This window comes from Myodes glareolus, chromosome 8 (assembly GCF_982192425.1).
Source record: "Myodes glareolus chromosome 8, mMyoGla1.1, whole genome shotgun sequence".
Classification (NCBI taxonomy): Eukaryota; Metazoa; Chordata; class Mammalia; order Rodentia; family Cricetidae; genus Myodes; species Myodes glareolus.
The window spans coordinates 91,992,005-92,004,265 of NC_142033.1; the positions used below are offsets into that span (position 1 = coordinate 91,992,005).

Below are 12,261 nucleotides of genomic sequence, written 5' to 3' on the forward strand. Positions count from 1 at the left end.
GGACACCAAGCTGTCAGCGATTGAGGCAAGGGCAGTTTCTTTCCCAGTGGCTGACTTTGCCACAATGAAAGCAAACTCCATATGGAGGTTCTTCAATGCCCATTGTCCCTTTTTTGAAGTAGATTGGTGCTATTAGGAGCAGACACATCTCATGCCCATCCTGCTTCTTCTGTGTCTCCTGACACATTCTGCATACCTCAGTTACACTTCCTGAGTCTTATGTTTGGTATGTATGACTACATGGCCCACACCCCACTGCTCTCAAGCCAGGACCTGGAAACTGAGGAAGACAGATACACAGAAGGTATCTGCAGGTTGATTTTTCTGTCTCACCTGCCAGCTCGCAAATAACCACATGGAGACTTTTTATTAATTATGAAAGTTTGGCTGATGGCTTAGACTTATACTTATTTAGCTCTTATAACTTAAATTAGCCCATACTTTTTATTAATCTATGTTCTACCATGTGACTTTTATCTCTATCCCATTTTGTATGTCCAACTTGTTCCTTGTTTGTCTGGATTCTCCATTCTTCCTCTTCCCAGCATTCTCTCTACCTCAAAAACCTGCTTAGCTATCAACTGTTTAGCTTTTTATTAAACCAATCACAGTGACATATCTTCACACACTGTAAAGGAATATTTCACAACAGGTATCATCTTGGCCTTTGCTCACTGGTGCTTACTCTAAAAGTCTTGTTTTATCAGAGAAAGGCAATGTGTGGGAGTTTATCTTTTGAGATAGGAATACAGAATTTAAAATTCTATGCACACTCAGTGGCTAGGTTCCTAGTTGCTAGAAACAAGAGAATTTCCATTGCAAAAATCAGGGTTGTGAAACAGAGGTTTCCTAAAAACACACAAATAAATATATAAAAAGAAAGTCTCCACCCAAGAAATACACAATACGAAAATCTAATCCAATAGCGATAAAATTAAAAATCTAGAAATTCCATTAGAAAGATTCTGTCCTTTGGAAAACAGGGAAAACCTGAAGACTTGTACTTGATACTCCAGATTGAGACCCTGGAGATAGAGCAAACCATTCCCAGCAAGAAACCTGCCAGGATTGCTGGCCATGCTTAGACACCAGCCCCTCCTACTAACTAACCAGACTACCAGTCCACCGACTGACAAAATTTACTGTGACTGGCAGCAGCCTAAATTAATGTTAGAGAATTTATAAGGGGATAAAATTTACCTAATATCCAAAACCTTTAACCTAGGCAGTTTCCCCTATTCTGATGTCCACTATTCATTTATAGTTTAATTCATCTAGACCACAGCAGTATTCCTGAACCTCTGAGACCACTTAGTAGGCATGCACTAATGGTTTGACTAAATGTGCCTCTTCTCATGATTTCCAAAGTAAGTAGACAGGTTGATCAGAAACTAGAGTTATTAAAAGTTTCCATTTCTAAACTAAAACAAACAGATTCTCTTACAGAAATGGTCCTACAAAATCAGGGAGGCTTTGATTTAACTTCTCATGAGATAAAGACAACTGCTTTTAGCTTTGAGAGAACCTGGTTGTTCTATGCTAATTGACCAGGAGTAACTAGAGACAATCTGCCATGTTTGGAAAAATCATCAAAAGGGGCAAGAGGCAAAGGCGTAAATCAGATAATCGGTACCAGTTTCTGTCCGCCCTGGATAACTACCTTGCTACTAGCAATGACAGGGCCTTTAATTCTCATTCTGATTGGATAAACAATGGACCTTGCATCTTAAACCATATGGTCAATTATATATCAGTTCGGTAAAATTAATGATCCTTAGGACCAATTACATCTCTTTAGAGCAAAATGAGCTGTATAGATACAATACCTTAAACAAGAGTAAAAGCTTATATACAGTCTAACAAAAATAACCTTAAACTTGTGTCAATATACCAACATAAAATATTTGAGACTAGTGACTGTTCAAAAGTATACTCAACAATCCATCCTTTTATCCCACTATTTCTATACTATATCTCCCCTTCTATGTTCAGAAAAAGATCCCTTAATATAATCTCCTTTGTTTAGATTTTTTTCTGGCCATGACCGACAACAACTTATAACCAACCCCCATAAACAATGTCAAACATCCACAACCCACCAAATGACCAAAAGCCACCCACCACACGTCTTGGGAATGTGGACCTTGTTTTCTCTAGACTGCTTCCTGTTGTTTGGGGCAACGGCATCTTTAGGGGACCCTGAGAAAATTGGGATAATGATCAAGTCGTAGAGGAGCTAGCTGTTGACCAGCCTCAGTGTGATGGGGTAATGCAGGGCTTCTCTGAGGTCCTGGCTGGAGTAGTCTGTGAGGCTGGACCATCACAGCGAGGAGCTTTGAAGCTGTTCTGTATGCAGAATTTTGAAGACACTGCAACAGAGGTATTCTGGGAGGCTGGATTACCTGTGCTATGTGTCCTCATTGGTGTCTGGTCCTTTTGTTGTGAAAACACACAGCCTTTTAAAGATAACATACGTATCTGCATTAACACAAGTATGGAATGTGTGGTGTGCACAAGTCAGTTAAAGATGATTTTTTTTCTTCTATGTTTGAGCAGGTAAAAGGTTTCTGTTAACTTTATAAGTCTGTTTGGACTGTAAAACCAAACCTCTATCTATGCCATATGAAAGGGTGACATTTATATATAATAATAAATATTATTATTTAATAATAAAGCACGAGGACTTTATAGCCAACAAATGTATCATGTCTCCTCCGGTCCCAGAGCTGTTCCCATAGTAGAGGGGTCATCATTTATGCAACCTGCCCTGTAGTCTTTCTTGGTTTCTTTTTCAATGTCTGTAGCCAAGATTTTCAGGAGGTCTCCCCCAACCAAATCTGATGTTCATGAATTTTGAAGAGAACCATAAACCTTTTGTTTCCTGTGAAACAAAGACATAGCCTCTCCCCCAACACAATGCATTTTCTGACTTCCATTTTTAAGCTAAGGAATATATATATACTTAAAATATATAGCCTGGCTTAATTTAGCAGTTTCCACAATCTAATGTCTCTCAGCAGCTACTGTTTTTCTGTACATTAGCATTTTAAAAATTTAACAAAACACCATACAGGAGCCAGACACCATATTTCTCATCTTTATGTGGCTTTTTTTAAATTAATTTACTCTCTTTAAAGACTTTACTGTTACTTTAAAACTATTTTTATGATTGTCTATATCCATTTTCTTTTTTTCTTCAGTACCTAAGCATCTTTAAAATCTTTTGTACCTTTTTAGAATTTTGTGTGTGTGTGTGTGTGCATGCGTGCGCGTGTGTATGCATGCGTGTGCACATTTGTGTGCATGTGCGCGTGCGTGTGTGTGTGTGTGTGTGTGTGAGTGTGTGCGCGTGCGTGTGCGCGTGCGTGCGTGTGGACCCGGCTTCCTCCATGTCCACAGCATTCTCTGACCTGAGACAAACCTTAAGCTGCCTTCTCAGCTGTTGTGTGGCTCTGGCAGTTGGATCTGGCTCAGACTGGTTCCCCGAGAGCCTACCTCAGTCTGGTACATTTACCGCCCCAGCTCTGGGAAGCAGCTGTGCTCACGATGTGGCAGACATTTTTACCCTGCACAGCAGCTGCTCAAGTGCTCTGCTGGAAGAGCAGTCAACCTTCTTACACACAGCCGTCTCTCCAGCGCCATGGGTGTCTGCACATACGAACCCCTGCAGCCTTGCCTTTTCCTAATACTTCCTCATGTAAGCCTTCTACCAGCACGAGCATATACTTAATACCTATGTAAACAAAGGAAACAATTACTGTTGAAGCCTGCTTTTACTGTCGAGCACTACACCTCGGGCATCTTTTCATGTTGGTATATGTAGGTCCCTCTGATTCTCCTGATGGATACTGAGATCATTTCTAATGTTTTACTATTGCAAATAATACAGAAGCATCTGTGAAAGGAAGCATCTTTCAAAAATGAGATTTTTAATTTTTATCGTATGTATTTGAGTGTTTTGCCTGCATGTATGTGCACCTCATGTGTGTAGTGCTTGTAGGTGTCAGATGAGGGCATCAGGTCCTTCAGAACTGGAGTAATGGATGGTTGTGAGCTACCAAGTGGGCTCTGGAAACTGAACTCTGGTCCTCTGCAAGAGCAACATGCACTCTGAACTCCTGAACCATCTCTGCAGCCCTGAGCATCCTTGAGAATGCCTTTCAACACTTCCATGAATGCTCCTATTAGTCTGTGTGAGAAATTTCTTTATCAAAACCTTTACTTACTGGCAAGTTTTAATTTAGCTATTGCCAAATTGCTCCCCAGTTACCTCCTGAAATAGAAAAGAATTCCTCACGAAGATGTAACACCACAGTGCTGGGCACACTGCAGCTGCTCATTCATTGCTGGCTACATTAAATTATTATTTTTTAAATATTTATTTATTTATTATGTATACAATATTCTGTCTGTGTGTGTGCCTGCAGGCCAGAAGAGGGCACCAGACTCCATTACAGATGGTTGTGAGCCACCATGTGGTTGCTGGGAATTGAACTCAGGACCTTTTGGAAGAGCAGGCAATGCTCTTAACCTCTGAGCCATCTCTCCAGTCCCCCCTACATTAAATTATTATGAGCATTAGGTCCCATTCCGTCTGTAAGGAATGCCTCTGACAACACTGAAGTCTATTGCCCTTTCTACTGCCTGTCTTTCCTTTTGTTTTGTTTATGGAGACAGGGTCTCATGGGGTAGCTCGGGCTAGCCTTGAGCCTGTGATACCAGCCCACTGAGGCATGGTCTCTTTCTCTTTAAACAGCAGCGACAGCCTTCCACTCTCTCTCTTGCTCCGGACTCCGGTTCCAGCGACTAGACTCCTTTCTTGGCTGTTGTGTAGGATGATGTTCTGTAAGTTTTTTCCCCTCAAATAAATAACCCTTTAAATAATAAGTCCAAACTGGTGTAAAACTGTTTTGTGCTTTACTTGGGCACAGCATGAAGACCCATCATCAGTGCTCCATCGAGCTAGGCACAATGGCACACACATACACTTGGATCCCTTGTACCGAGGATACGGAGACAGGAGGGCCCTTCCTGCCAGTATAGCCTGATTGCCAAGCCCCATATCCCAGCCAGAGACTCTGCCTCAGAACACCAGACGGATAGCTCCTTGGGAATGACAGCTGAGGTTGACCTCTGTCCTCCACACACAGGAACACACACACGCCAATGCACATATACACCCAAAATTAAGCAGCATCTAGATTACAGTTCTGTGTTGTGCTGAAGGCATAAATGCTTGAGTAAGCTAATTTTTCATGTCCCCCCCCCACCTAACCCAACACAACAAAGACTTTATCTTCTATGAACTTGAATACAATCCTTGCTGGAGTCTTAGGCAGGGCCAGGAGTGGGAAGGACAGAGTGAAGCACTCATCTGGGTACATAATTTATTGATCAAAACCAATTGTATGCTAATATATATTTTAATACATGATACCATTATATAGTCCTGGAACTTATCACATAGAGCAGGTTGGCCTTAAACTCACAGAAATCTGCCTGCCTTTCCTCCAAAGTGGCATCATGCCTAATTTAGTATCATATCTTCAAAAACGTAATTAGTAAACTGTGGTGTAGGGGCGAGTTGAGCTGAGAGGAACAGGAGCAGGGCGAAGGAACATGGTAAAGTTGCAGACTCGCCTACAGGAAACCAGGAAAGCAAGCAGGCAGGCCAAAGATGCACAGGGGGAGTTTGAAAACAACATAAAAGATAAATACGCTGTCGTGGTTTGAGTAGGAACAGCTCACACAGGAGCGCAGATCTGAATGCTCCATCGCCAGAGGGTGGTACCTACGAGGAGGATTGGAAGACATGGCCTTGTTGGAGGGAGAGTGTCACTGGAGGTGCATTTGGAGGTTCTGAAGAGCTCTCCTCAGGTCCAGCGTTTCTCCTTCTGCCACCTGTGGATCAGGAGGCAGCTGTCAGCTGCTTCTCCGGCTCCACATCTGCCCTGCTCCCTGCCACGACAACAATGGACTAAACCCCCGCAACTGTAAACCAGCTCCAGTTAAATGCTTTCTTTCTAAGAGCTGCTGTGGTCCCGGTGTCTCGTCACAGCAATACAACCCTGACTAAGACACACGTTTCAAAAATATCTGTAGAAAATACCTTCATAAATACATCAGAAGGCCAATATCTTTAATATGTATACAGTTAGCACAATCAATAAGAAAGTATCTATATATAATTAGTTATATGGTTATAAAGGTAAGCTTAGGATATAAAGGATCAATTCAGAGAAAAAGGAAAACCAATTAGGCAAAGCGGGGGTAGAGATCTAATTATATTGTCAAAAATATCCAAGACACGTTGTTGAAGGTAGACAAGCTGGAAGTGGTGATATAGTCCCAGAATTGGGGAGGAGTGCCATAAATTCAAGGATAGCCTGGGATACATGATGAGCCGAGGCCATCCTGGGCTACATAGTGAGAGCCTGCACAAAAAAAGGAAGGAAGAAAGGAAGGAAGGAGGGAAGGAAGGGCAAAGGAAAGGGAAGAGAAAAGAAGAGACGGAGGGAGAAAAAAGGTCGTAAAGTATTAATGCATAATTAACCTATAGTACATTAGTGTAGTCACAGGAAAAGCTGAAAGGCTTCACAACTTTACAAGCTAATTCTGTTCTCTCTGAATAATGAGAGGTACAGGCACCCTCGCTTTCTACATCACGTGTTTCTTCACATTTGGACTTTGATAATCCACATGCATTCTTTTCATATGTGAATAAAAAAAAGAGTATTTGAAAGTGAAATTTATAAGCACAGGTCGTAAAAAGGTCTGTCGCCAGCAGGACAGTGTGCAAGTGTAATATTGCAGCAACCCCATTCCCAGGTTGAGGAGAACCCACACTTGGAGCCACCTTAGTGGAATTCCGACCACAGCTCTGAAAAGGTCAGCATCTGTTGACACGGTGACTCCACTCCGGGCAGCGTGTACCTGGGAAATGATTAAACACAGAAGCAAATATTTGGCTACAAGGATATTCCCTGTGTTATTCTTTCTGTCGAATAATCTGAACATTCAGAAATAGAGAATTCTTTACATAAATATTGTAGATTCTTCTAATACTCTATAGTCATTAAAAATACATAAGTCTATGGATGTAAAAAGATGTTTACATTTTATTGAAAAGCGTAAACACAAAAAAACAGGCCACAAAGCTATCTGAACAGTTCGAGTCTCAATTCCTTCCATCTAAATCCGTGCTCCTAAGGACTTCACTGAGTCACTGGCCCAAATTTAATCCAAATCATCTTATTTGAAGAGACGAACAGGGCTGTGTACAAACTGTGATTTTTTTCCCCCCAAAAGCAATTCAGTAACTTGAGTTGTGTGATTCCCACCGCCTGGAATAACCCTCTTCATTCTGTGTGAGGAATTATATTTTTTTTAGAATTACATCATGGTCTGGAGAGATGGCTTAGCTGTTAAAGGCTAGAATCACGACCAAAAAAAAATATAAAAATTATACTTACTTATTTAGTGGTGTTGGGGAATGCCCTACAAAGGTCAGAGGACAAACTGCTAGTCACTTCCTCCCTCCTTCCAGCAGGCGAGTCATGGGGGATCATACTCAGGACACCAGGCTTTGCCACCTGAACTAGCGGATCTGCCTTGCCAGGTCCCATCTGAGGAACTCCATCCTGGCTCATTGCCTCTTTCCACACTGTTGACGGCAGTGTACATTAAGAAACTGGAGAGTTATTGGGCAATATTACCACCTGTTAAATGTGCATGCGACCTACCAGAGACTGAAGGCTTATCCTAATTCCATGTCACTAATCCTTTTATTAGCTAGATGAGAAAACAAACTACAAAAGAGGCGAAGAATTTAATTAACTTTAAATAAGCAGAGATTAGCGGACCTCTGCAGTGAGGGAAGCAGAACTCCATGCTCCCACAGCAGATAAGGACATTTTGAAAGGTGTCTCCACAAACGAGGCAGAGATCAACTCTGCAGGGTTCCTAGGGATTCCCAGGGAGACAGGTTGATGCCCTCGTTGTGAAAATAAACCACAGCTGAATAGCACAGGCTTTGGATTCTTCCTAAACGGAAGACAAACTTCAGCTGTTCCCAGGGGTCAGCCGAGGATGAACCCCAAGAGGCATTCATGCTCCTGGGTTGCTTCATGCCTTCAACAGGAATCTTTGCCCAGTCACCCCAACTCTGTGACCTTGAAGTCACTGACAACCCTGAACATAGGTGCTGCTGGCTAGTTTTATGTCAACTTGACACAGACTGGAGTCATCTGGGAGGAGGGAGCCTAATTTGAGAAGTTGCCTCTTTAAGACTGGACTGTAGGCAGGCTTGTAGGGCATTTTCTTTTCGGTACTGCCTGATGGGGGAAGGTTTGCCTGTTCTGGGTGGGGCCATCTCTAGGCTGGCAGTCCTGCCTTCTATAAGAAAGCAGACCGTGCGAATCATGAGGAGCAAACCAGTGAGCAGCACCCTTCCATGACCTCTGCATTGCTCCTGCCTCCAGGTTCCTGCCCTGTCTGGGTTCCTGTTTTGGCTTCTTTCAATGAACTGTGATCCAGGATATGGAAGTCAAATTAACCCTTTCCTCCGCGGGCTGCTTTTGGTCATGGTGTTTCTTCATAGTTGTAAAATCCCTAACTAAGACAGCATATAACACCATACTGTCAGCCCCAAAACAAATCCATCGCCCCCGATTGGAAAATGAATCTAACTCCAAATGGCTACAATGAGGAAGTTAGTATAATGTGAAGGAGCACTAAACTTACTAAGTAAGATCCAATAACAAAACTCACACACACTGTGCTATTTTGTATACAGTATGTCAGGATATTTTATGTCTTAAAGAATTTAACACATTTTTAAAAATTGACACTTTACATTTAATTGGAATTCTTAGCATTTGACCAATCAGAGTCTTCCTGAACATTGAAAAGTGCTTGGATAGGCTAACCTGGCTGCTGAGGATTAGCAATGCCCGGGAATGTCCTACCAGGGACAGTTCCCAACTCTGGGAAAGATACACTATTACACTTTTCCAGAATACAAAGCAGTACCTAACCTGCTCAAAGAAACAGTCGGTCAGTGGCAGAGACAGAAGTTAAAACTCAGCAGGCTGGGGCCCACTGCTACAGCCGGAGTCTGGAGCATCCCCACAAGACACAAGTGTTGAAGACCCAGTCCTCAGTTTGGTGCTATGAAGAGGTGGTAGATTAAGAACCTAATAGACAACAGTGAGTGACCTAACGAGGGATGCCCTTGAAGATGACATTGGCACCCCCAGCATCTTCCTCTCTCTTCCTCTTTGCTTACCAGCTGCCATGAGGTAGCAGGCCTCCCTGCCACAGGCTCCCACATGGTATGCGTTTTGTAATAGGCCCAGAGAATAATGCAAGTGACCGTGGATGGAAACCTCTGAAATCGTGAGCCTGAAGGAGCCCGTTCTCCTTTCAAGTTAGTCTGCACAGACGTTTTGTCCCAGCGAGAGAGAGCTGGGTACTCACTCCAAGGCAGGTTCAGTACTCTGGAAGACTACACTAAGGATTCCGGGCTGGCGTGATTAGGGCCACGCGATGACAGGATCTAGTCTGACCTTTCAGGGTTGAGAAATATCAGAGGCAATCAGATACAAAACAATGTGTGAGTTTCATATTTTTCAGAAATTTAATAACTGAAATTATAAACAATTTTCAATATAAAAGGAATTTGATTTTGCATTTTTCTTTTTCTATACATTATTCTAACTAACATGAAGTGTTTAAGAAAATCTTACTATATAATATGAAATTTAGCAGTAAATTCGTAAGCCCGCTGAGCATTTATCAAAGAATGAAAGTATTTTAACATAAACTTGATAGATTTATAGATAAATTTGATAATGTGGTTAAACGCTTAGCAAGTAGGCTTAAAATTCGTAACTGTAACAGGACTAGCGAGACAGCTCAGCAGATAAAGACATCAGGACACCCTGGATCCAATCCCAGAACTCACATGATGGAAGGAGACCCAGTCACAGCCCACAGTGGAATGAGGGAACCAGTCGGCACGCTGCCCTCTGACTGCCACACGCACACTAACTAAATACAATAATTTTGATGTATAGCCAACATACATCACACCAGTTTACAGGTTCCCACCGTGCACAAAAAGCCCTTAAAATGTTAAGTGAGACGACCTAGGGCGGTACTCATCACATGACCTGGTGACCTGAGCTGGATTCCCGGAACCCACATAACGGTAGGAGAGACTCCTACAACCGTGAGGCAGTGTGCCTGTCCACACCATCCACGCACACGCATACACACACATACACACACAGGCACCATCCACACATGCACACACACACAGGCACCATGCACACACGCGCACACACACGCATACACACATGTGCACCATCCACACATGCACACACACACAAAGTAGTAGTAGTGATAATAATAATGATAATAATTTTAAAGATTTGAAATTCTCATTGGCAGTTGGTACAGATATAACCTGAATCAATCGTAGCAAGGGAAAGTGAGATAAAGAATCACAGCTTCCCCAGGTGATATGAATGAGAAGGGGTGGACTCTGCATTCCAGCCCAGGTGACAACAGCTCACCTGTCACCTTCCTAGACCTCCAGAATATGGAGATTGTATATATAATATATGTAGTATATGTATATATACATATATATATATATACACATTATAAAACAGTGGTTCTCAACTTCCTAATGCTGCAATGGTGTGGCGACCCCCAGCCACAAAATTTTTATTGCAATTTCATAACTGTAATTTTGCTACTACTATGAATTGTAATGTAACATCTGTGTTTTCTGAGGTCTCAGAGAGCCCCTGTGAAAGAGTTGTTTGACAGTCCCCCCAACAAGGGTCGCGACCCACAGGTTGAGAACGGCTGCTATGGAAAGTCTCAGTGGCTGAGTGATGGAACTGTCCCATAGCAAACTTGATACCCTGTATTCAATCCTAAACATCTCTCCCCAGAGACAAGCCAGTTCTAAATACATAACCCAGAGGAATCAGTGTGCTAATAAGACAACACTCGGCTCCCTTGGGGCAGGGGTTAGGAAGGCTCTTTTAATTTTTATTTCTACGATGTTCGTTATTTGAATGAAAGGAATTCTCTCTTTTCAGCCATCTTTTAATGCTCTTTCCTGACAATTTAACATAAAGAAGTATAGAGCCTTTTATAGTCTACTCTTCTACATTGTCGATCAGGTAACTATTAAATTGCTAAACTTATCCTTCTGGTTCTAGCTTTCCTCCCATTCATTTATTTTCTCTAGGGAATATCTAGGGCATAACTGTTGTGGTTTTCCCAGGAAGATTAAACCAAACATTTTGCAGCTGATGGACACTTTATATAGGCAATTATGTAAGGGTTTTTTTGTTTTAAGTTTTTTCTTTTCTTGAAAGACTTATTTCCCTTTTGGTTATTAACTCTGGTCTAGTATTGGGGTAGATGTCACAAAGCGAACTTATCTAAAGTGGGAAAATCCAGTTAAGATGGTTCACAAAGTTGGTAAATGATATAGCCTCTGAAGAAAAACACCATGGTGGGGAGCTGAGTGACGCATGCTGTGTAACAAGCAATTTGTTTACTCTGCTATTGCTCACGGATCAGACGAGCTTAAGCATTCTGTAATTCTGACACTCGTCAGAATGTGACATGTCACATTCTATATGTATTTTTATGAATCAATCTGATTTTACAACAAAATAAATCTAAATGTAATTAACTTCTTGTGGTTAATAAGTTAATTACCTTTAAAGTTGGATCCTGGGAATGCTTTACTTACCATGACCCAAACATATCCGTATCTTGTCCCCGGACTGTTTCGGTGGGGGAAGTCTCTGGATGTAGAAACTTCCAGAGTGCATGCCCGCACAACACAGCACCTGACCCGGTGAGGACTAGGGGCCAGCTGGGGATTAGGGCGCTCAGACACTCACCCGAGGTGGCATTCATGGTAGAGGAGGAGCATGGGCTACGGAGAAGGGAACTGAAGCTGGCAGGCGGGTTAGACACCCAACCCTCTAGCAGGGACTGACGCCCTGCCCACGCGGCCCCGCCCTTTCTCCTGCCCGCCCCCTCTAAGCCTCGCCTGAGCCGCGTGAGCGCCTGCGCGGGGCGTCCTCTCCAGCTCGCTTTCTCTCTGCGGTGCTGGGGTATAGGTTCGGAAAGGTCTGGGGCACTTTGGCACTTCTGGCGGAGAAACCGGGTTTCTTGCAGCCGCGGAGCCGGGGAGACGTCTTGGCCTGGGGTTGCCATGGCTGTGGA

General features: G+C 42.8%; 1 long non-coding RNA gene across 4 annotated transcripts; it reads right to left on the reverse strand.

Moving 5' to 3' along the window:
* Positions 1–5,373: 5,373 nt before the first annotated feature.
* On the reverse strand, positions 5,374–12,021 carry LOC125401301 (uncharacterized). 4 transcript variants are annotated; one of them, XR_015002833.2, is made up of 4 exons: positions 11,934–12,021; positions 7,473–7,690; positions 6,857–6,933; positions 5,374–5,901 (listed from the first exon to the last, which is right to left on the reverse strand). It is a non-coding gene; the product is annotated as an uncharacterized LOC125401301 (long non-coding RNA). The 4 variants fall into 4 exon arrangements; XR_007232309.3 differs by having other exon boundaries at positions 7,473–7,663; positions 11,780–12,008; XR_015002832.2 differs by having other exon boundaries at positions 11,780–12,008.
* Between the last annotated feature and the right edge of the window lie 240 nt (positions 12,022–12,261).